Source organism: Chrysochloris asiatica, unplaced genomic scaffold (assembly GCF_000296735.1).
Source record: "Chrysochloris asiatica unplaced genomic scaffold, ChrAsi1.0 scaffold00233, whole genome shotgun sequence".
NCBI lineage: Eukaryota > Metazoa > Chordata > Mammalia > Afrosoricida > Chrysochloridae > Chrysochloris > Chrysochloris asiatica.
In genome coordinates, this window is record NW_006408751.1 from 287,567 (window position 1) to 292,689 (window position 5,123).

General features: G+C 37.7%; 1 pseudogene; it reads right to left on the minus strand.

Annotated features, from left to right (window-relative positions):
* Positions 1-523: 523 nt before the first annotated feature.
* LOC102833092 lies at positions 524-1,081 on the minus strand (annotated as a pseudogene).
* Between the last annotated feature and the right edge of the window lie 4,042 nt (positions 1,082-5,123).

The window sequence follows — 5,123 nt, forward strand, 5'->3', positions numbered from 1 at the left end:
TATACACTCTTCTCTTTCAAACACTGACCCTCCAGTATTGAACCCAGCCCATGTGCTGAATTCTCCCGACTTTAAAAATAAGTTTCTCCTGGGAAGTCTCTTGATACTTCATGCAAATGAACTCAGGCTAGATATCTCTAATATTACCACTCTGCGGGTTCAAGCTGGGACTCCAAATATACTTACATATTTGCCTATTCTACTTTTACTGAAATATATAAGCATTAACTATTTCTAAAACTTTGCAAGCAATTATGTAGAATTACTAAATTTGTGGATATAATTATGGTGAAAGTTACTGGATTCTGTTGATTTTTTTTTTTTTTTTCATTTCCGAACATTTAATGTCAACAACCTGTCACAAATGGCCAATACACAAATACTGAGTGACGTTTGGTTGGTTTTTTTAAACCCTCAAATTTCGGGCTACAAAAACATCTGTGTCTCCCACGCTGACCACCCTGTTGCTTTTCCATATGCCACAAGCCACCCTTAGATACAAAGTCCGGGTGGCTGCCAGGGTCTACTTGTTGCCAGTTGACAGAAGGGCAATGAGTCCTGATGGACAAAATGTAAAAATGTAGTTTATCGTGGGGTTGAAGTTCTTCAGTATAAAGAAGGAAGCAACAATGACCAAGAACAGGAATGGGGTGTTGTTATAAAAGATAGAAAATGTTGCAGCTTCTTAATCAACAACTTCATTCTTCTTCCACAAGATTCTTTCATCTTTCTCCTTCTGTGACATCTTATCTTATTATCATCAGCTTCAGAAAGTCTCTGAGTCACTTCTTTGGAAATGTCATCCTCTCTCTTCTGTGCTACTTTGTGCTTGAGAATGAATTTTACATTCTTGTATGCAAAGGTTACCAAGTAAGTGCTTACTAGGGTCATCACACTATATAGAACTGCAGACTGAATAGATCCATATGCCATATTCACCAATATAGCCAGATGGGGATGGCAGACACAATAAAGGAGTTTGGGATGAAAAGCGTGGAGGACTTGGTGGAAAGGTTGTGCTGAAATCCTACAGGAGCAAATCTTCCTCCAAGTACTGCTTAGAGCCGCTGTTGGGAGGCATGGCGGAGCAGGAGCCGAGAACCAGGAGGATTCTGTTGATTTTTGCAATTACATGCTGTCTTGGAAAAATTGTCTTCTCTTCATCTTAGATCACTCAATTTTATTTTACTGAGAAAATTGCTATGAAGCAAAACTTTCATGCAGGGCTTCCAACCGAACTTCAGGATCAATTACAATGATCTGTGTTTTAGTTTGTGTAATGATAAGGAGCAACAGTTGCACTTTTTGAAGGGTGACAGCCTCTTGAGGACAAGTTCAATGTTTTGTCTTCTTCACCTCCAAACCTAGCATGATGGCTAATATATAGAACACATTCAATAAATGTCAGCTTTAGGAATTAATATTGGAAAGATAGGAAGGCTGTATCAATAAGATCTGAGTGATTCAAGTTAATCCATTCTTACAAAATGTTCATGCCTCTATCTGATTGTTTGAAAGTTCTGCATCCTTGAAGATTCGTTTCAAATACCACTTACTCTAAGAAGCATTTTCCTAAACATGCTTAGCTCAAAACATCTTATAAAAATGTATTTTTCTAAAGTAAAATTTTTGTTTTATTCCTATTGGAAATGTATTAATGGCATTTATCCATGCAAAGAGTCCTGATATGGTGTTGTAAAACAAATACTGAACTGCTAACTGCAAAATTGGCAGTTCTAACCCACCATCTGCTCCTTGAAAACCCTGTACAGGTTTGCTATGAGTTGGAACCAGCTGGATGGACGTGAACAACAATAACATGAAATGTGGATGAAAATTCCATCTTTATTGTAGGCTTTTTGTTGTTAGGTGCTCTGACTCATAGCACCCCTATTTACAACATAACACAATGTTGCCTAGTTCTTTGACAGCCTCACAATTGTTGTTATGTTCGAGCCCATGTTGCAATGACTGTCAGTGCATCTTGTTGGGGTTCTTTATTTTCTTCACTGGCCTTTTCTTCACCAAACATGATGCCCTTTTCCAGGAACTGGTCCCTCCCTATAACATGTCCAAAACATAGTCCTAGAAAAAGATAACGACCAGGTTTATAAATCCATTCTGTGTCCTGACTCTTTCCTGATCTGGCTTGGAAACTTTGTGCAAAGTGGTATTTTATCTCTTATTAATTCCAAAGATGACAAACACAGGATTTCATTGTCTAGTTAGTGGAAGCTGTGTTCCTTGATTAGCTGCCTTGCCCTTTTGAGGCTTTGATTTATTGGGTCAGACTTTTGTATGTGCTGAAAGGGAACTAGAGTGAGAAATAATTTATATTTCTCTCTTTTTAGTAGAAAAAAATAAAGGTTATTTTCATTATATTGCTATAACAGCTTTTCTAAAACAGAAGAAAGAACCTGTAATACTAGAAATCCAAAGAAAGACATTGACCTACTATTTTGGTTACCTTAAAAAAATGGTTAAAAACATAATTTGAAGTAGATTGGCCTATATGAATCTTATCTTAATTTTACAGAGAGCAATGTTTCTTCCAATTTGGCTTCAGAGATGTGCAGAGCAACATTTTTGCAGCTCCCAGGCAAGTTACATTTGCCAAAACAAAGCATAGACATAGGTAAGCCAAATCCAAAGCCTTTTAGTTCATTCCAACTCATAGCCTTTGTAGGATAGAGTATAACTGCACCATAGAGTCTCCAAGGCTATAAATATATCAAAAGAAGGCTGTCATTTCTTTTTCCTGCAAAGTGACTGGTAGATTCAAACCACTGACCTTTTAGTTAACAGCCAAGTATTTTAACCACTGTGCCACTAGGGATTCTGGAGAAGGTAGCATGGAAGAATTAGCTGGCAGCACCAGTCACTTGGGGAAATGCTACCAAAAAAGAATCCAAAAATTCAAACAAAGGTGTCAAAGAAAATGCAAAGGCATCTGTGTGAATCATAACAAATTATGGATAACCTTGCAAAGAAGGGAATTTCAGAACACTTAATTTTGTTCATGTTAGACTTGTACACAGACCAAGAGGCAGGTTTTTTTTGTTGTTGTTGTTTTAGGTCCTGGTGTGGCACTGTGGGCTAACGCGTCAGACTGCAAAGTCGTTTGAACTGCAAGGTTGGTGGTTCAAGCTCACCAGCTGCTCCTTGGAAACCCTATATAGGGTCACTATGGGTCTGAATTGACTTGACAGCACTTAACAACAACAACAACTGTATGGTTTAAAATCAGGAAAGGTGTGCATCATTGTTTTATTCTTTTACCATACTTAATTCCATCTGTATGCTGAACAACTAATATGACAAGTTAAACTATATAAAGAAGAAGGTAACATCAGGATTGGAGGTAGACTCATTAACAACTTGTGGATCTGCAAACGACACAACGTTGCTCGCTGAAAGCCAAGAGGACCTAAAGTACTTACTGATGAAATTCCAAGAAGACAGCCTTCAGTATGAATTACACCTCAACAGAAAGAAAGCAAACCTCCTCACCACTGGACTAATAAGCAATAGCATGTTAAGTGGAGAAAAGATTACATTGTCAAGGATTTCATTTAATTTGGATACACAATCAATGCCCCTGGAAGCAGTAGTCAGGAACTCAAATGAAGAATTGCTATGGGCAACTCTGTCTCAAAAGACCTCATTAAAGTGTAAAAAAGCAAAGATGTCACTTTAAAGACTATGCTGAGCCTGACTCTGGTATTTCCAATTGCTTCATTTCCATGCAAAAGCTGGACAAAGAGTAAGGAAGACCAAAGAACAACTGATGCATTTGAATTATGATGTTGGCAAAGAATGTTGAATACACCATGGTCTTCCAGAAAAACCAATGATTCTGTTGTGGAAAAAGTACAGCCAGATTGTACTTAGGAAGCAGAATGGTATAACTTCATTTCATGTACTTTGGACATGTTATCAGGAGAGACCCATTACTAGAGAAGAACATGCTTGGTTAAGTAGAGGGTCAGTGCAAAAGGTGAAGATCCTCAAAGGGATGGACTGTAACAGTGGCTACAAGCATAACAATGAACTCAAGCAGAGCAACAAATTGTGAGGCAGGCACAGGACTGGGAGTGCTTTATTTTGTTGTACATAGGGTAGTTATGGAGTCCTGTCGTGGTGTTGTGGGTTAATGCGCTGGACTGCAAAGTTGGTTTGAACCACAAGGTTGGTGGTTTAAGCTCACCAGCTACTTCTCAGGAACCCTGTATAGGGTCGCTATGAGTCAGAACCAACTTGATGGCACTCAACAACAACAACAACAAGAACAAGGGTAGTTATGAAAATAAATTCAACTGTCCAAAAGAAATTTTAAAAGATTAAAAAAAAAACAAACTTTAGCTACTACCAAATTTGTTTAGGCTTCTGAAACTTTCCTTTTGTCCTTTTATACTCTTGATAAAGCCTGTATTTTGGCAAGGTGATTTGTTATATGATTGCAAACCAGGTGGCTTCAAATATGTGCAGACAAATCCCATTTTCTTTTCATTTCATTTCTCCACTAACTCTTTGAAGCCACTTTTACATTAGGAAATCCCCAAATAATTACAGAAAACAACAGTATATTTTCTGTAAAATTATGAAGTCAGGATTTCCCCATCTGAGCCAGCCAAAACTTTTAAAAATCATTATAGTGAGTGTGCAAACTCTTCTAATCTCATTAATAATTTCAAATAATGCCTGGTTTATAAATCCATTTTGTGTCTTGACTCTTAGCTGACCTGGTTTGAAAACTTTGTGCAAAGTGTCAATTCATCTCTTATTAATGTCAAAGATAGCAAACACAGGATTCTCTTGAGTCCTGCTTCTAGAAGATTTCAAGATGTAGGAAGTAAGGAGATTAAAATAAAAAACACAACAAAACCATCATTGCTGTTGAATTGATTCAGACTCATAACAACCCTATAGAAAAGAACAGAACTGCCACATAAGGTTTTCAAAGCTAAAAGCCTTTACGAAAGCAGACTGCCACATCTTTCTTTGGAGGAGCGACTGGTGAGTGGATTCGAATTGCCGACCTTTTAGTTAGCAAATGAGCTCTTCAACACAGAGCCACCAGGGTTCCCTTTAGTAAGATGATACTAGGAATTACAGTTGACGCT